This window comes from Elephantulus edwardii, unplaced genomic scaffold (assembly GCF_000299155.1).
Source record: "Elephantulus edwardii isolate Elephantulus edwardi_28Jun2011 unplaced genomic scaffold, EleEdw1.0 scaffold00064, whole genome shotgun sequence".
NCBI classification, from domain to species: domain Eukaryota; kingdom Metazoa; phylum Chordata; class Mammalia; order Macroscelidea; family Macroscelididae; genus Elephantulus; species Elephantulus edwardii.
Genome location: NW_006399814.1, coordinates 13,931,127 through 13,951,922, shown reverse-complemented (window position 1 = coordinate 13,951,922; position 20,796 = coordinate 13,931,127). Strand labels below are relative to the sequence as shown.

General features: G+C 42.1%; 1 protein-coding gene and 1 pseudogene across 1 annotated transcript in view; one reads left to right on the top strand and one right to left on the bottom strand.

The window, feature by feature from the left end:
• FSTL4 (follistatin-like 4) overlaps positions 1 to 20,796 on the bottom strand; it is a 628,064-nt gene that overhangs the window by 276,742 nt on the left and 330,526 nt on the right. The window lies entirely within an intron of this gene.
• LOC102870795 lies at positions 10,386 to 10,952 on the top strand (annotated as a pseudogene).

Genomic DNA, 20,796 nt, shown 5'->3' with positions numbered 1-20,796 from the left:
CTAAATCACCAGGACTTCCAGTTTCTTCTCCCTATGAACAGTAGTTCTCTGGACCTGCCTGTTTCTCTAGTTTTTGAAGTGGTGGTTTGCCCTGTGACTTCTATTTTCTGATAGATCTAAGAAGAGGTGTTGATTTTTAGTTTTGGGTCTTATTTTGTTGTAAGGATGAGAGTAAGAATGGTCAGCCTTTTTACATGTCAGACAGGAGACGGGAAACTGAGGATTTGGAATAAGAGAAAAAAATTAGCCATGTGCCCAGTAGAAAGTCTGGAGGAAAAACACTCCAAGGAAGCAAGGCCCTGATTCAGGCTGTATCCAGGGTAGGCCAGTGTCTTCAGGGACCTGCATAGTCAGGCCTCTGGATAGCAGTGTGGCACCAGCTCCAGAGAAGGCAGCAATGAAGTCTGGGCTCTAATGTAGCAATCTGAGATGGGAAATGAGAGACGGACAGACAAGAGATACTGAGGTGGGCCTAGTGTGGGGCATGGAGCAAACCAGAGGCCCTGGGCCAGTCTTGTCCCTCAGAGAAGAAGGCAGTAGTTTTAGTAATGAGCAGAAGTAAACAATGCCAGAGAGAAAGACTTGTTCTGAGCAATTAGATCCAAGGTGTGGCAGGGTGACAGGTCAGAAGTGGCCAAGGGGAAGCTGCGGCACTGTGGGGTCAAGTGTTTATTGTTCAAATGGCATTGCTATCCACTGATTTTGACTTTGCTTCATGGAAGGGGGTGTTAGTTTGTCCGTGAGGATACTGGCTAGTTTCACCATTCCACTAGGTATAACTCAAGCAGTTTCAATGGCAGAGCTTGGGAATCTCAACACCAAGAAGGAAGCAGAGGCAGCATACCTCAGCAGAAGCAGCAGCAGCAGTTCTTTGGGGCCACAGATTCCTACACCAGTCAGACCAGGATCTAGACAAGAGCAACAGCAGCCTCAGTAGAGAATCAGAGACCAACATGTGACAGCTGACTTGGGACTGCTTCACCACAGAATCAGAAAGGCCTCCAACTCAAGCTTTCTGGAGGACTGAGGGGAGATGCCATGACTGGCAACTAAGAAGACTCTGTAACACTGACCTAAGCTTTGAGGCTGAAGGTCAAAGGGCCTGAAACTGTGCTTGAGAAGCTGTCTGAAGTGAGGGATGTTATCCTGAATTAGAGCATGTTAACTTCCCTAATAAACCTCCGTAATCACGAGTATGGTTCTGTGACATCTGTAACACATTTTGTAGTCACTATAACAAATTTTGGACCCAGTAGAGTAGTAAGCATGGAGTTAGGATTATTAGAAGTAGATGCAAGAGCCTGGGAGACCATGTTGATGGTACAAGTTCTCCTTTGTGGTGTTAGTAGAAGTCAGACTTGGCTGTCCTCAGGCTGCCAACAGTCATTACAGGCACTGGGTCTATCCTGGGTAGGGGGCCACTTGATCTTGGATGATGATTATCAGATGTGTGTCCAATTAGACATGAGCTTTGACACTGAGTGAGTGTATACAGATGGAGGCTATTTTGTTGTTGTTTTCTTTTTTGTCTCAGGACTAGACCTTGTTCTCTTGACCCCTTGAAGCTGCAGGAACATCAGTCTATGCGTGGACAAGGCATAGTGGCCAGAGTGTCCAGGTACTTCAAGGAGTGTGGCTCCTTAGACCAGCAATGCAGGCCAATCTTGTAGGTTTAATGAGGCAACTGTACCAAATCTGAAAACTCATCTCAAAGACTTGACCAAGTTAGCTCGGCTCACATCCCAGGGCTGGTCAGAGACCAGCTCAGTGTCCTCACTGCCCTCACTGCAGGCATCACAGCAGGAACAGAGCACTTTTAACCCCTGAGGGTGTTCTCCCACATGGTTCCATGGTGGTGGAAGTCAGAGCTGATTATTGTGAGGTGCTCTGGATTTGATTCTGACTCAGAGCAGCCCTACACACACAGTAAGGAGCACTGCCTGGCCTAGTGTCACTCTCACAAACCACGGCTGAGCTTCAAGCTCACAGTCATGGGGTCAGTCAATCCCGCTCAAGGGAAGGCCTTCCTCCTTTCACTGACCCTCTCCTAGTGTTCACAACCCCCCTCAGGACTGAATAAGTAAAAGGATGGAAAGATTTTTAAGGTCAGAGGAAAGTGTGAGACCCCTGAGTGCCGGTGGCCTCTGAAACCCTTGTGGTGAGAGGTGAGAAGTTCTTGATGACATTAAAGCAGAGCTGCCGCTTGTCTGTACACCACATGAACCCCGCGGGGATGCAGCCCATTTGAAGAGCCTGTAGGAAAATGTGAATGTGGCAGATGACTCATGTGCATAAATATCAAGTGGAAGATGAGAGAGAGTCATCGTCAACCTTTGTTCTCAGATTGCTTTGAAGTACTATGGAAAATTAATGGTTACACTGAACAGTGTTTGTATATCTGAGCATCCTCTAAATAAACTGACTCGGGGCTTGAAAATTAGCCAGGGGCGGGAGTGTTGATCAGAGCAGAGGCTACATTTGGCCTCTTCATGCTGGAGGGACAGCTCTAGGTTATGCTGTGGGTCATCCTTTCCAGGAAAGAAATCCTTCTACCTCTTCTGATTTCTGCAGCCCTGAAACCTTTGTGTGTTCCCAGGGACAGGACACCCACCTCTTCACCAGGAGACACACTCCCTTGTACAGCAAGCTCTAGTTGTGAGATGAAAGTTCACCATTTTGTTTTGAAATCTGTGTCCTGGTAACTTTATTCATGGAGTTCCTGAGTGGAGTAAATAGTTAATGTGCATACCTGGTAACCAAGCTCACCCAGAGGTGCCTCAGAGGAAAGGTGTGGTAATCTAGTTTCAAAAAAAGCAGCAACTGAAAACTCTGTTCTAAAAGCACAATTCTACTCTGAAACTCATGGAGTCACAATGGGATGGAGTAGACTTGATGGCAACTAGTTTTTATACACCTTGTCTGTTGAGGTTACAAAGCAAACCTCGTCTACCTTCCACATGAAGACTCTTAAATTTTATTATTTGTTTGTTATCTCTGTAGGCAAGAATCCATGTGATAAGATTTGTGGGACTACTGGAGAAAATGTTACAAGGCTTATTATTACTATCCAATGGAATAATGTTTCCAGAGTGTGTTAACCTAGTCTTTACTCCAGGGATGTCATTTATTTGTCAAACTCCCTCTACAAATGTGCTGCTAAGAAGAGAACATATAACCCAGCTGGTGTCACTGGTGCATGGTAAGTACACGGCCTCCTTTGAGTGGTCCCTAAAGGATGGACCCTTGCTCAGGCCTGGCCCCAGCCCAGCTTCGTAACAGCCTCTCTGAGCAGGCAGAAACCCTCCTATCTTCTGTGGAGAGACTTTCAAAGGTGGTAAAACGCCAACGAGGGCAATTACAGAGATTCCACTTCACTTTGAACCAGTTCCAAGTGACACTGACAGTGGGAATAATAAAACCAGGCGGATGAAAGTCAGGTGCTGCAGTGTTACTGTCACTCATGCAGGGAGCAGCCCAGACATCCTTGGAAGGGCCTGCTTCCCTGCACAGCCAGCTCCTCTCCCACACCTTTGGAGGTTCCAGGACTCTGCATTTCAAATGTAGAGTTTTAGCAGAGACCCCACTTCTGCTGGAGAAGGATTGATATTCACTTCACCAACAAGTGGACAAGTGGTCCATTTCACTCTAATTGTTCCCAGAGGGAAGGGGGCTCCTTGTTGCCATGCTACCTCCACTGCCCACTGCTGCCTCTCTGCCCTTCAGTTTTTCCACGTGGAGCACAGCAAGGCTGCCCTTCCAGGAGGGATGCAACTCTTTGCAAAGCAGGGGCCTGCCCTGTATTAACATGGTCAAGCTTGTGTACGCAGTACTTTGGGCTTAGAGAAGTACAGGATTTGGGGACATTTGTTCCAGAGGGTAACTGTCCCTTTCAAAATATCCAGAAAGTGAAAAATATGAGTCTAGAGGAGCACCAGGGGAGCAGTCTGCAGACTAAAGGACTCTCTGTGTTCACACAGAGAAAGCCAGACTCAACAACAGCAGCACCAGTGCAAAGACTTATGACATGGAAAACGTGCTTCCATGACCCAGTCAAGTATTAGGATCGGAATTGTCTTCCAAGACAGATGTCAGCTTGCCTCAGGCATGATCATTAGGTAATGGACTTACATTTTGTGATCTGACTTAAACATCCTCTGTGTTGTGGTCTAGCAACAAGGAGCTGTGTTGTCAACCTGAAGGCATGTGGTTTAAAATCTATTAGCTACTCCACTAGAGGAAGATGAGAAATCTCCCATGTGACTTACTACCACTGAAGGGCCGAAGGGTCACCTGTGGGTCAGTTCTGACTCCAAGGCACATAACAACGACCAAAAAGAGGTGGGATGACACTGGATATAATCTATAGGATTAGGTTGTATCTTGAGCCAACCTCTATTGAAATGTAGAAGAGATTATGCAATCAAGTAGAGATAAGAGGGACCTTATTATTAGCAAGAGGATGATAAGGGAATGGACTGCCTCCTTTGGAAGTGAAGTTCCTGTGCTGACAACCTGCTAGACCCAGGGTGACATTCATTCCAAGACATTTGGGGATCTCCAAAGAATGCTGGGCCCATAAATATTGAAATGAGACAAGGACCTTAGAGTCAACAAACAGAAAACCTTCCCTGGAGCTGGTACCCAGAATTCAGACTTCTAGCCTCCTAAATTGTAAGGGAATACATTTCTGATTGTTAAAGCCATCTCCTTATTTTTTTTTTAAAGTAGGACTGGAACATTAAGACATCCAGGAAAAAAGAAGTTTCATTTATAAATACAGTAGATGAATGTGCAGCTTTCTCCTACTCAGTCATTAATGGAGACAGACTTATGCACATGAATGACCATGGATTGTGAGGCCGGTGCAGGCTAGGGCATGGTTCTTACTTGTTGTTCACAGGGTTGATATGAGAAATTGTCATTTAGATGGCATCTGGCAACAACAAGAAGGTCCTCTTTGGAGGTGTACTTTATTTAACGGTAGAAGTGAAGGGCTTGTACAAGGGACTGAAGGCCAGAATGTAGACATTTTTACAGAGATAAGTTCTGAATTCACCATTGTGAAATTGAACTGTTACAATGAAATAGTCTTTTAATATTTTCCTTTCATATAGAAATAGTTACACAACTACCATCCTGGTTATATGTGTGCCCTTTCTATCTTGTTCTTGGAAGAAAGTCAAACCAAAAAAATTCCCTCCTTCCACCAGTCCAGGCCCAGAGATCCAAGCTGAAAGGGGCCACAGCATTAGCAGGGAAACCTTAGAGTTCCAGCATTTGTGAGCTGGAAGAAACCTGAGGGGCCATCAAAGTTATACATTAAATATCTAAAAATGTATGGACTGAATCCATGAGTGAACAAGCACAAAATGTAACTAAACAATGAATTTTCTTGAGTGCTTATAAGATGCAAGAGAGCACTGGCAGTGTAGAGGCCACGCCTCTTCAGTGGCTCAAATTCATTAGCTGCTGCAAGAGAGAAAGATGGACAATCTCATCCGATGGCATTTACAGTCTCTGAAAACTTGCTGGAGGGTTAGCTCTGAGGTGGTTCAAGTCAATAGTAATGAGTTGTTGGCTTCAGTTCTAAGATACAGAAATGAAAAAGGTGTTTTCCTTATTCTTTTGACCCCTCTGCTTCTACTGAAGGAAGTCACTGACAAATGAGCCCCTGAGCACCACCACCACCACCTGCCCCACCTGGACTTGAAGCTCTTTGCCCAAGAGTGATGGTTTCACTTATTAATGAGCAAAGAGATCGGCTTACTAAATGTTACTTTGAAAAACAGGACAAAGGAGTTTGTATGTGGGGGCACAAACACACAAAGAGAAAAACTGAAGTTGTATACCAAAATAATACTGGTCGTTCTCACTGATCGTAAACAACTTAACATTTTTCTCTTTTGTGTTTCTCTGTATTTCCTAAACTTTGCACAAATACTACATAATACCTCTGTAATCAGAAAACAACAACAACAATAAAAAGAAAGCAATAGCAGTTACTTTTAAAGACCCCCAATCAAGGTTTTCCAGCCTTGATTGAACTAGCAAAGCCTCGTGCTCGCTCCCTATTGTCAGAAAACAGCTGGAATGCTGGAGAAAGCATGAAAGGAAGCAAACTGCTTAGTAAAAAGTGGTGGAAGAGCTTTAAAGTAGGCGCTACTTTGGGATGAAAGTGTACTTGACTTTATTCGTGCTCCTGTTGGGTATGGTTGATCATTAGAGGCAGCTACCAAAACATCTTCCTACCTGCAGATCTGGCTCTCTGTCACGTAGTGATCAGTCAGTAATGGACCTCAGGGTTAACTCGCCCCTCTCACACCACACTGACATGATTTAAAGTGAGATTAACTCTTGTGAGAAAGGAGTCGAAACAGTAGCAGATGCTGCAAGTTTCTGAAAGATCCATGGCCCTGGAAGTCAGCTGTATCTCTGTGCCAATTGATATTTAGACCTAAAAAATGGTATACAGATATATAGAGAGCTATGTATACAGATTGGCACAATCCTGGAAAGATGTCAGTTCTCCCCAGATAGATCCACAGATACTATGCAGTTGAAATAAAATTCCCAACTGGGTTTTGTGTGTATTGTATTGTGTCTTGTGTGTGCACATGTGTGTGCATACTATTCATAAACTGATTCTAAAATTTAGATGTAGGTGCAAAGAGCCAAGGATAGCGGTGGTGCTCTCAAAGAGTACAAAGTTCTAGTAATTGAGATACAGTACTGGTACAAGAACAGAATTGGGAAAGAAGAGAACAAAAGAAATCCTTAAGAAGCTTCTGCAAAATACAGATGCTTAATATAGAAGGCCCTGGTGGCCTGATGGCAAGGAGTTGCACTGCCAACCAAAAGGCACATGGCTCAAATCCACAAAGTACTCTGTGGAAGAAAGAAAGACAATCTCCTCCCATGTGATCTATAGCCTTTGGAAAACCTGCTGAAGGGTAAGCTATGAGTCAGTTCCAACTCAATGGTATACAACAACAATAATAATTTAGGCTGAGGTAGCACTGCAGGTTCCTTGGGAAGCAATAGCTTTTATAATAAATGGCCCTCATTTAATAAGGGATCCTGGAAAAACAAGGGCTTTTATAATAAATGACCCTCATGCAATTAGGGATCTGTGTGGAAGAAAAAGAAAATGAAAGTAGGTTTGTACTTCCTGGTATTTATAAAAGTTAATTTCGGGTGGATTAAATACCCCAAACGAACACAAGACTCCATTTCTGGACTAGCAGCCTGAAGAGCTCTGTAGACACAGTCCCCAGACAAACAACCTAACTGTAAAATGATTTTTCAAAATCAAAACAATCCAACCATTTAGCTAAGAAATAGTTCTAAGAACATCTGAGATATGAAATAAACATTCATTCTAAAAATCAGATAACTCTCAGTAAGAACACTGAGCGCCTTATGGGAGCCATAACCTCTTGCTCCTGTCCTCTCAGCTCCAGGTGGTAGAAGTGCTACTCTGGGTTGGGGTGGTTAAGAAGACTGGCTTCCTTTCCCTGTAGCTCCAAGTCAAGGTCTGTGAGCTCTCCCTGGTAGGACAGGTTGCCAGCCTTTCTCATCCTAGCAATACAGAAGCTAAATTCCAGGCAAGAGCAACTAAAGGGGCTGGGACAACCTTCTTTCATTCAGTCCTGTCTTGCTGGGTGAGGCTCTACTTCAGGCATGTCAAGTCAAGAAAACTGATGTTTCCGTGACCTTGGTCCTACATTACACAACTGTGTGAAGGTTCCACACTGGTAAAAGTAAGGTAAGCAGAGATGCCTGACTGCTGCCCAAACAAAGTGTTCCACTAACAAACTCAGATATTCAGTCTGAGAAAGTCAGACTACTGTCCATAATCCCAACCCTGGAGCATTGGTTCAGAGACTTTTTCTTAGAGGTATAGGCAACAAACAAAAATAGAGAGTTCTGATGGAAGAGAACTGACTTTATTTGGAATACATTATAGAGAATGTCCAATTTCAAAACCAACCACAAATCTATAGTAATTAAGACACTGTGGCATCGGCATAAGACAGACCTAGATCAATGGAATACACTCGAGGGACCTTTTTATTTCTTACAAGAATGCCCTGAAAATGCAAAGGGAAAAAATCTGTTTTCAACAAATAATGCTGGAGCAACTGAACAGTCAAGTGTAAAAATATTATATTGGACCCTTTCTTCACACCAAATGTAAAAATCCACTCGAATTGGACCAACTGTACGATGAGACCTAAATTAAAAGCTCAAACAATAAAATTCTTAGAAGAAAATACAGGACTAAAGCATTATGACCTAAGGTATACAAAAATCTTAAAATATAACACCCAAATAAATGCTAAAAGAAATAAATTGGAGTTGATACAATTTAAAACTTTTATGGTCAAAGGATAACAAAGAAAATGAGAAGTCAAATCTCAGAATGACAGAAAATATTTGTGAAGCATATATTTGATGTTATGTGTCATCAAGTGGAGTAGAACTCATGACAACCCTGTAAACACTAGAACTGAACCTTGCCCTATCGCTGATACAATGCTACAGACACTGCATCAATTCACCTGGTTGAGGGTCTTTCTCTCTTTCTCTCTCCCTCTACCTTCCTAAGCATGATATCCCTCTCCTAGGTATAACTCCTCCTAGCAAGATGCCCAAAATACTTAAGATGAAGCTTCATCATCTTTGTCTCCAAGGAACACTTGGCTGCACCTTCTCTGAAACATATTTGTTCGTTCCTTTGGCAGTCTATGGGATATTCAGCACTCATCCCCAACAACCACAGTTCAAAGGTGTCAATCATTCTTGTGTCATCCTTATTCACTGTCCAGCTCTCAGATGCACAGTAAGTAATTGAAAAGACCATGACCTGAATCAGGTGCACCTTAGTCCTCAAACTGACATCACTGCTCCTCAATAATTTGAAGAGGTCCCTGTCTACAGACATTCCCAGTGCAATATGTTTCTAATCTCCTGGCTGTTGGTACCAAGTGTATTGATTGTGGATTGAATTACAATGAAGTAGTTGACAGTTGAATCATTTCTCTATTTATCATGTTGTTGCCTATTGGTCCAGTGGAAAGAAATTTTACTTCTTGATGTTGAGACACAATCCATATTGAAGGCTGTATTCTTTAATCTTCTGCAATAAGTGCTCCAAGTCTTCCTCACTTTCAGCAAGTAAGGCTGTGTCATTTGCATAATGAATGCTACTGATGAGTATTCCTCCAATCGTGAGGCCACATTTTTCTTCATAGAGTCCAGCTTCTTGAACAATTTGCTCAGTATACAGTTTAAATAGGTATGGAGAAAGGACATAACCCTGACACACACCTTTCCTAATTTTTCCTCAATATATCAGATAAGGAATTTGTGTCTAGAATATATAAATAACTCATAATTCAAGGAAAAAAGACAACACAACTTGAAAAACAGGCAAAGGATATGATTATTCAAAAGATACTTATTCAAAGAAGATATGCTGTTGTTACTGTTAAGTGCCATCAAGTTAATGATGACTCAGAAATCCTATGGATAATAACTCAATCTTGTCCCATCCTGCACCGTCCTCACGATCTCCATTCTGCTCGAGCTCAGTGTGGTAATCAGTTTGTCAACCTATCTCATTGAAGGGCTTCTTCTCTTTTGCTGGCTTTGCCAGTATGATATCACTCTCCAAGGATTGGTTCCTCCTGAGAATATGCCTAGAGTAACTGAGATGAAGTTTCACCATCTTTGCCTCTAGGTAGCACTCTGGGCAAGTTAGGTTTGTTTGTCGTTTCGGCTGTCCATGGAATACTCAACACTCTTCACCAGCACCACAGTTTAAAGGCACTGATTCGTCTTCCGTGACACCTACCCTTGTACAACTTTCAGATGCACAGGAAGCAATCAGAAACACTTTGGCTTTTATGTCTCAAAGAAAAAGATAGAAATGGGCAATAAACACAGGTACAATATTATTGTCTACCAGAAAAAAGGAAATATAAATCCAATGAAAAAGCATTAGCAATGACTGTGAGGATGATACAGGAGTAGGCAGTATTTTGTTCTGTTGTAGATGGAGTCCCTATGAGTCAGAATTGGCTTGACAACATCTAGCAACAACATAATAGGATAACTCCAACTAAAAAAAATGATAATAACTGGTGTTGATGAATATGTGGAGAACTGGAACACTCACACAATGCCAGTGGTAAAGTAATACGGTATAATTACTTAGGAAAATAATCTGACAGTTCCTAAAAGATTGAGCACAGTGATCATTGGACTAGTGATTCAACTCATAGGTACACATTCAAGAGAAGTTATTACATAAATGCCTACAAATCTTGTCCATAGACAACTTCCAGCTTCCAGCGGAACTTTGGTCACAGAGAGCCGCTGTGATGGCAGCTGACTAGAAGGATCCCCTGAGCTATTTAACTGCTTATGGAAACAGCAGTTCAGGCTCCTCTGCTGACGAGGACAACAGTGAGCTTGAGGAGATGAATTACTGAATGCCGGATCCAGCAAAGCCTACAGGCGGCTGTGGACTCAAGGTGGAGAAACAGTTGCCTGGACCTGATTGATGAGCTGTTCTGGAGCGTGATTTGCTGGGCCTTTCTCTACAAGCCTCTCAACAAGCAGATAGGCTAGGAGAGGCACATTGTCAAGGCACCTGAGGAGCTTCCAAAAGAACTGAAAGTATGGAAGTCAAATTATGTCCAGCTCCGGAGACCTACACTACTGAGAAGAAAGCACCCCCGCTAGAGCTGGATATGGAGATAAAATGGTCAAACATTTTTGAGGACAATGGTGATGATACAACCCCAGAATGCTAAGAAAGCCAGGCTTCTGCCAGATGGGGAGGAGACAGTGAAATCAGATGGTGAAAAAGAAGAACAGACATAAAAAAAGCACAACCAGGAGAAGCAGCAAAGAAGAAGAAAACGGCAAGAAATTCTGAACTGTGAAGCTTATTGAAATGAGTCTTTGGACAGATCAAATTGATACTGTAAATTATTATGACACACTAGTTCCATGAACGTATCTGTGTTAATAAGTATTGTTCTAGGAACTTTCCACTAAAGAATTCTGTTTGTCTTAATTTAAAACTGTTATATTTAAAATTTAAATGCTGACTTGTGATTGTGAAAATAACACTTGTAAGCATTTTTGATATCACAAACATGCTTTGAGAGTTTTGTCATATGTTGACATGTCAGTGTTATATGAACCTTTTATAAAGGAATATATTTTTAAAGTAAATACATTGTAATGTACTGTGAACTTGTAGGGTGCTTTTCAACAGTATTTGTACAGTGTAAATAAATCATGGAAACAAAAATATTTATTCAGTATCACTATTACTTCATGACATTAACAGCTGAATATTTATGGAACTGTCTTTTCCAAGTGATGTTTTAGGTTGTAAAATTATTACAGTTTAAGTGCTCCATATAGTCCATGTGTATGTTATCTCTGTTCTTTAAGTAAGTTGTGTTACCTTCTTTTTATAAATAAGAGATAAGTAACTTGTTCAGTGTTACATAGCTAATGAGTAATGAATTTAGAATTTAACCTAAGGTACTTGAACCCCAAACCCTCACATTAAACCAGCTATCCATCAAAAAGAAATCTTGTACATAAATGTTCATAAAACTATTATTTGTTCTTGTTGCTATGTGCTATTGAGTCACTTGTGACCCATATCAACTCTACGTACAACAGCTTTGAACCCTGCTCTATCCTAAGCCAACCTTATTGTCTCTGACACACCTAACTCCATTACCTCAGTCACTGAATCAATCCATCTCTTCGAGGGTCTTCCTCTCCTGTCTCCACCCTTCCAAACATGATGTCACTCTCCAAGGACTGGTCCCTCCTGGCAACATGTCCAGAGTATGTCAGATAAAGCTTCAGAATCCTTGCCTCCAAGGAGCAGCCTGGTTTAACCCTCTCCAGGATGAACCTGTTTGTTCTCCTAGCAGTCCATGGTATATTCAATATTCTTCTCCAGCCTCACATTGTCCAGCTTTCTGAATCATAGCAAATAATTGCAAAGATGATGGCCTAGATCAAGTGCACCTTAGTCTCCATTATTTCCAACAGCTGAAATGTACAAAGAGCCCAACTGTTCATCAACTGGTGAATGAATAAACAAAATATGATAAAGTCATACAATAAACACAAGTTCATCTCCATCATGTTTCAGCTGATCCTCAATGGTTTTCAAAGGCTGTAAATTGCTTGCCCTTCTTTCTTCCAAGAAGTTACTAGTGGATTTTAACTGCCAGAGAGGAGCTGCATGTGTCAGCAGTGTAACTCCCATGGATGGGGCCACCAGAGACCTCCAGCAACACAGTGGAATATTACTATCTATACAAAGGAATGGAGATACATATCACATGAGATGATAAACCTTAAAAATACTATGTTAAGTGAAAGAAGTAATTCACAAGAGAGCACATAGTAATATTGTCCCATTTTGTATGAAAATGTCCAGAATAGAAGGATCTAGAAAGATAGAAAACTGACCAGTAGTTGCCTAGGACTCTTGTAGTGAGCAAAGTTTAAGGCTGCTAAATAAAAGGTCATCATTGGTTCAAACCATGGCTGCAGGGGAGAAAGATACATGGTCGTCTTCTATAAAGATTTGCAGTCTCAGAAAACTGGTGGAGAATGTTCGTCGGAAGGGACAGCATGGCAGTAGGTTTGGTTTACTGTGTTATTGGTTGGTTTATGTTCTGTTGGATTGTTGGGGGCGGTTTGTGTTGTTTTTTGTTTTTTTGCCTTTTTTTTTTAAAGCCAGGCTAAGTAGATTAGAACAAACAATTGGAGAAGCTGAACTATGTGAAGAAGAATGTGGCATTAGGATTGGAAGAAATCTTAATAACAACCTGCAGTATGCAGACAACATAACCTTGTTTACATAAAGTGAAGACGACTTGAAGCAATTATGGGAAAAGATGAAAGATTTTAGCCTTCAATATGAATTACATCTCAACATCAAGAAAACAAAAATCTTTACCACTGAACCAATAGGCAACATCATGACAGAGAAAAGATTGAAGTTGTTAATGATTTTTATTTTACTTTGAATCACAATTGACACACCATGGTAACAACAGTCAGGAAATTAAAATAGGTGCTGTACTGGGAAAATCCTGTTGTCAAGGATCACTCCAAGGTGCTAAGGAACAAAGATGTCAATTTGAAGACTAAGGTACACTTAAGCCAAGCCATGACATTGTCAATTGCTTGCTATATGTCTGAAAGTTGAAAGCTGGACAATGAGTAAGGATGATGAAAGATGATGTCTTTCAGTTGTGGTGCTGGAGAAAACTATTGAATGTCCCATGGAGTATCAAAACAAGCAAGTCTGTCTTAGAGTAAGTGTAACCAGGATATTCTTTAGAAGCAAGTATGGTGAAACTTGGTCTCATACACATTTGGACAAGTTGTCAGGATAAAAGGCATTGTAGTGGAAAAGTAGAACACTGGGAAAAGCAGAGGGTAAGAGAAAGAGAAGACCCTCAACAAGATGGCTTGACACAGTAACTGTAATACTGGACTTAAGATAGCAGAGATCATGAGGTAGGCACACGATAGGGCAAGGTTCAGCTCTGTTGTTTATAGGGTTGCTATGAGTCATGGTTGACTTAATGGCCTATAGTAATAATAAGGCAATTAGCAGGCTAATATAACTCTCATGGAATAGTCTGTAGGGAGTTGTGCTGCTAATACAAAGGTAGTACCTTTCTGGCAGTTCAACTCTACCAGCTGCTCTAAGGGAGAGAAAAGGGCAATTTATTCACAGTGATTTACATCCTTGGAAAACCTGCTGGGGAGCTGACTGAGTCCTACACTGATGGCAATGAGTTTGACTTGAAACCGACTAGAGGGACATAGAGAAAGCACAGATGCCCTATTGAACAGAAAGTTATGCTACCAAGCCAAAGGTGGGTGATTTTAGTTTGTGGCCCTCAGGCCTGGTTTTAATTGTTTTTGGTCAAACATGCTGTACAGAGGTAACTCGTGGTTGCTGTGATGCTGAACACTGTGACACTGATGTCTCAAATGCGATAATGGTTACCCATGGTGGATTGGAAGCAGGAGAGGCATCCACTTTCGTAATAGCTTGCCTCTGGAAACACTATGTACTTGGAGAAACGATGATAGTTATACAAGTGTTCAGGTCTTTCTTTCATAGGGTCACTATGAGTTGTCTATGACTCGACAGCACTTAACAACAACAACAACAGAGGGACTACAGTAACAGCTAATTTGTGCGGGAAATCTTTGTGAGATGATGACAATGTTTAAAAAGAATTGTAATGATGGTTGTAGAACTCCTTGGATATACTGAAATAGTTTTAATTATTTACTTTAAATGGATAATGCGTTAATTATATTTCAATACAACTATTATAGGAAAAGAACTAAATGTGAAAGGCAACCCATAAAGTAGAAGATTATATAGGACAAATTGATTCATCTCATCGCAAAAGCACAACCACCACCAACCATGAGGGAAAAGACTGATAAATTCCACTTTGTTGAAACCAAGATTTTCCATCCTTGCAGAGAAATCAGGGTAGAATGAAAAGCCACATCACTGCATCTAAATTCCAAAATCAATCTCCATAATAGTCTATGTGTTTCCTACTGCCAAAGGGGCCCTTTAGAGTAGTGAGAGAAGATCTTCACCCTGAAACCCACAGCGTCCCTTTTCAGCAGGAAGTAGCTAAGAGAATACGCCATCCCCTTTTCCTTATGACTCAGGGTGAAGTCTCTCTCAGGGAGGAGTGATAGGGAATGGCAAAGGATACACTGACAAAGAAGATTAATCAGAACTGGCTTTGACAAGCACTGTGGCATTTGGACAAGAACAAACTGGGAGGAGGGTAGAGAGAATAGTGCAACAATGAATGAGTGGAAGCCCAAAATCTCTGTAAATGTTTATGAAAATTAATAAAATATAATTATAGAAAAAAAAGCCACATCACTAATGGAAAAATATGTTTGCAAGTAATATTACTAGCATAGAATGAGTGCATAAGAAGCTCTACAAATAAAAAAAAAAGAAAAACAACAGTATACAAAATGTGTAGAAGATTTAATGCAGGTTCTTTACAGAAGAGGCAATCTAAATGACCAGTAAACACATGAAATGATGTTCAGCTTCATTAGTAACCAGAAAAGTACCCATTAAAACCTCCGTGAATCACCATTTCATACTCATCAGACTAGTAAAACATTAAAAATGCTTAACAGTCACAGTGCCAGCAGAGATGTGGAGTATGGGCACTTCATACACTGATGTGTTCACCGTAAAATATTACCAGTTTTAGGAAACGGTATGGAACATCTAGCAAGGCTAACGCATCCCTCATGCCTAGGGATCTATACCAGAGAGTCTGCACGTGCAGACGTGTGTGAGAATGATTCCAGCAGCATCACTCATAACAGCCCCAAATAGGAACGGACCCAAATCCTGTCAACAGTAGAAGAGATAAACTGTGGGATATTTGTATAAGTGGATATGCAACAATAAAAATGAATAAGCGACAGCGAGGCTTAACACAGATGTCTTACAAACACGAGGCTGAATAAAAGAAGCAAGTCACAAAAGAACATCTAGGAACATACTTCCATTTATATCAAGTTCAGAAACAGGAAAAAAAAAGGACATCCTGCTTCGATGCATATTTAGGTGACAGAACTATGAAAGCACATAAAGTCCATGCACAATTGCCAAAGAGCCGAAAGGCCAGTGGTTGTCTTCAGGGCAGGAGGGAAATGTTAGCTGGAAGAGGCACAAGTTGGGGTGGGGAGGGGGAAGAGGGAGACTGAAAGTTTCTAAAGCACTTTGTGTTCCCTTTTACACTCTGATGGCAAAGTGGTTAAGTGCTTGCTGGTATCGGAAAGGTTGGTGGTTTGAGATCACCAGTCCTACAAGGGAGAAGGATGTCATCTATATAGTCTGCTTCTGTAAAGATTACAGCTAGGGAACACTATACAACAGTGGTACTCTGTCCTGAAAGGTCAATGTAATTCAAGAATTCACTTGACAGCTGTAGGTTAATTCCCTTCTGTTGATATGTCATATTTCAAAATAAAAAAGGAAAAAGCTCTATTTTTATCCAACTCCATGACACAACCCTGCTTGCTGAAACTGAGGGAGGACCTGAAGTGCTTGTTGCAGAAGGTCAAGGACTTCAGCTTTCAACATGGATTGAAGCTCAGCATCAAGGAAACAAAGATTCTCACCACTGGCCTGATTGGCAGTATCACAGTGGATGGTGAAGAGATTGTTAACAGCTTTAGTTTCTTGGCTCTACAATCAATATTCTTGATACCAGAAGCTAGGAAATCAAGAGATGAATCACATTGGGAAAGTCGGCTGTCAGAACTTTTCCAGAGTACTGAAGAGTAAGAACGTCAGGCTGGGGACTAAGGTGCATCTGATCCACCCCATAGTCTTCACAATTGTATGCTATGTGTCAGAAGGCTGGACAATGACAGAAAGAGAATTAATGCCTTTGAGCTGTGATGTTGGAGAAGAGTGTTGAACATATCATGGACTGCTAGGAGAACAAACAAGTTCATCCTGGAGAAGGTGAAAGTGGGCTACTCCTTGGAGGCAAGGATTCTGAAGCTTCATCTGACATACTTTGGGCATGTTGCCAGAAAGGATCAGCCCTTGGAGAGGTAAATCATGCTTGGGAGGGTGGAGGGATAGCACAAAAGAGGAAGACCCTCAATGAGATGTATCAATTCAGTGACTGGGGTAGTGAAAGTAGGTGTGTCAAAGACAGGGAGGTTGGCACAGGATAGAGCAGGATTTAGGGCTCTTGTACATAGGGTCACTATGAGTCACAAGCGACTCAATGGCATATAACAGCAACAACAAAAACAACCATGAATGTGATCACAATGAAGGGAAAAATCTGTGTACACAGATCACCAAGCACCACTGAGCTGGGGAGGGTGAAAAGGTGGTGGCATCAGGGTGTGTACACACCAGGGTGTGTACACACCAGGGAGGAAGCCTCAATTCATGCACATTCTGCTGCAGGTGACACTGGAGTGTGAACCACATACCAGGGCCTGCTCATCAAATTTGTCTTTGCCCCTGCTTGGTTTCCTCATCAACAATCGTTCTCTGCTCTTATGCTATTGTTGGCTGCCCCAAGTTCAATGGAATAAACATTGTCCGAGCAATGACACACCCGTGACTGAATGTGGATCAGACTGTGTTGTCTATAAGGCTCTCACAGACTGAGGGTCAGAAGTAGATCATCAAGTGTTCCTTTCTAATGGGTCTGAGTCTGAAAGATCTGCTTAAATTGATTATTATTGTGCAAAGAGACATGGGGGACCTGTTTAGCATCTTGGCATTTTGCAAACCCTTCATGACATATGGTGGTGGCGGTGGCACTGAGATATTCTGGCCAGGACAGAACTTGGTCTTTCTCATGGAAGGGGAGAATTTTACCACTGAACCATCAATGCTTCATTCGGCTCTACTGACCTAGCTAAAGACCATGGTTTCATCCCTCCTCTTCCCTACAATTCTTTTCTCTCTTGAGTGTTTATTGATGCACACTCTATGCTGGACTCTATGTCAGGTCTGGGGATGCAGCAGTGAGCAAGGCAGACCTGGGCCTTACAGATGAGCAAGGAGGTGAAGTTATATACAACGTCCCAATAAACTGATCACAGTTTCCCAGTCAACTGTGCTGGGGAGTTGTATAGGGAGAAATCAGTGCACTGTACACAGAGGTTGATTCAAACTAGACTGAGACCCGGGCTCAATGCAGACAACTTATAAAACGCTGGAGGTCTTTAAGTCTTGTCTGTAAAATAACATCTTTGTGGAGACAACTTTTAGCCTTAAACCTACTAATTCACATGTCTTGTTTTCAGAATGTATTGTATCCTTGGCACTGGAGAGAGGTCTGGTCATGATAAAGAACTCGACTTAGTGCTTTTCTGAATGTACTCATCTGTGAATGTGAATGTATTCCATTCAGGTAACTAAAATGTGAGTGGCAACAAGAAGCTAGCGCAGCTCAGGTGTACACAGTGGTGGGATCCCCTGGGACCTTGCTCCTCCTGACTTGTAAGCATCCCATGGTGCCCAAACCTGTGCTTCTCTTCTTCCTCATACAGTTCTATTGTCTAAATAACAGCTAACATGGTCCAATCTCTGTGGGTCATATGAAAGGCATGCCTGCCACAATCTCTTTTGTGCCTCTGTTGTGTGGGCCAAGCCTTTCTGTCTTTCAATTTCCCTAATCATGGGATCCTGCCCAATTATCTACTTCCTTGGGTAGTTTGAACTGATTGTGAACTCAATTAGAGCTGAGAGTGAAAGGTAATGAATAGAGCACCAATGCCTACTATTTACTGGCCACTCATGAAGGTGCATGTTGCAAGGAGGGACTGGTCCTTGGAGAGGGACATCATGTTTGGCAGAGTGGAGGGGCGGCGAAGGAGAGGAAGACCTTTGATGAGATGGATCAATTCTGTGACTGGAGAGGTGTGGATAAGTGCGTTTGAGATGGCTAGGTTGGCACAGGATAGAAGAGCGTATAGAGCTCTTATACATAGGGTTGCTATGAGTCGCAAGCGACTCGATGGCACATAACAACAACAACAACAACGTGAAGGTGAATGACCTAAAAAAATCCCCTATTATTTTATGGACTAGAAACTGATGCCCAGAGATGTTAAGTGATGTGCTTATGGTCACACAGCTTGGAAGTGGCAGAGCTGACACTGCAGACAACATTCTCTGACTCCAGGCCGTGTGACCCACTTAGCTGACTCAGCACAGTGGGCAGCAGCGGTGGTGTCCCTGGGCTCTGTCAGTCAGTCCCTGCTCCATGTGCCTTGGCAGGGATGCTGCAGAGCCAAATTGAGACAAGGCTGGAAAGCAGGGTCCCTAACTCTCCTATTCTCTATGCACAACTCTCCGTGAAGTTAGCTGTGGCTGTATGACTTACTTTGGTAAACGAAATGTGGGAACAAGTGAACATATATCAATTTCACTCTCTAAAAAGCAGAACTGGTGTAGCCACTATATCCCCTTCTATATCTGAATCCACAAGATTGTGGTGAGCTGAGGCCCTGCTGATCAATGTTGGATGTTTGTTGATGTTGTGAGGTGCTATTGAGTGTACTCTGACTCGATATTGTTGTTACTGTGTACTGATGAGTCGGAACCAACCTATAGCTGACCCTCCAGTGGGTTTTTTTTGTTTTGTTTTTTAAGAGAAAAGAGAGGTGAAGCAGGAGGTGAACAGTTGTTCTTGAACAACTTAAGTGTTGGATTCCAACTTCCCTGGGCCTTTATTGAAAATTGCCTGGGAGCAAATCACAAAGAGAATTCAATGCAAATGAAGCCAAGCTCTTTCTACTGCAAACCTTATGCTTGACTTAGGAGGAAGGGGTTAGCAAATACAAGAATCCTGTAAACTCTTAGGGTTTGCCTTAGTGCCTACCCCTGCAAACATTTAAGGATTGCCTTAGTGCTTCACGGTGAATTCCAGCTTGCCTCCCTCATATCCTGATTTAGCATTTGGTTTATTATCAATATTTAGTATGAAAATTTTCAGAGGCAGTTAATCACATGTGAAGAGATTGCTCATCTTTCTCCTGCAGTGCAGTTGGTGGCTTCAAACTGCATGCCTTCGGGATTGCAGCTCAATTTCTTGCCACTAGGCCATCAGAGCTCCTTTGTACATGGAGCTCCTGACTCCATGAACAACATATTAAAACCTTCCCTGATCCTGCACCATCCTTATAATCTCTGTTGTGCTCAAACCCACTGTCCAGTCACTGTGTCAATCCACCTCACTGACAGATGTGTATTGTGAGGAAAAAAACCAAAACATTTTGTTGCTTGAAAAAGACACTAAGAATTTGCAGTTGTTTGTGACTTTAGCTTAACCTAGCATACTTGTGCATGGTGGGGTTGGAATCTACCCATAGCTGAGCCTCCAGCATGTTTTCATTGGCAGTTAATCACAAGGAAGGAGACTGCCCATCCTTCTCCTGAGGAACAGCTGGTGGATTGGAACCACACACCTTTGGGATTGCAGCACAGTTTCTTGTTACTTACAATTCCTAAAGTCTTGGTTTTCCACTTTTACAATGGGGTAATAATTCCTATCTGTCTGAAATGCCGTGAGTTCTCATCATTGCTTCCTCCTCCTGCAAGCTGGAGGCAAGGTTCTTGAGAAGTAACTTGATTGTTCCTTGAATTTGTCAATTGTTTACAAGAAATTATTGATAAACAATTGTGTTTGAGAAATTGAAGGCAGAGTTTCCTTTAACCAAAGACAAATTGGTTGTTCATAGGGATCAGTTAGCATTTACACAATCCTGAGGGAGGGCTTTTCCATCCCCCTGCTCACCTGGAGCTATGGCATCTGGGAGCTGGAAGAGCCAGTATCCCCAGACAGTGTCTCCGCTCTGAGAGGGCGACTTTATTGTTCTTATGAGGTGCCACCTTGTCCATGATGGCTCATAGCAACCCTATGAACAACAGATCTGACCTCTGCTCTATCCTGCTCCATCCTCACAATCTCTGCCACAGTCAAGCCCACTGAGGTGGTCACTGTGGCCAATCTATCTTGTCGAGGGCTCTCCTCCACTTTTTCTGCACTTTCACCTTTTCCATCATGATGTCTCTCTCTAAGGGCTGGTTCCTCCTGCATCTAGTTGTTAAAGAAAAAATAATCAAAACTAGTAGATTGTACCTCACAGTATTGCTTTTGGTTAATGGAGAACCATGGGTGTTCTTTC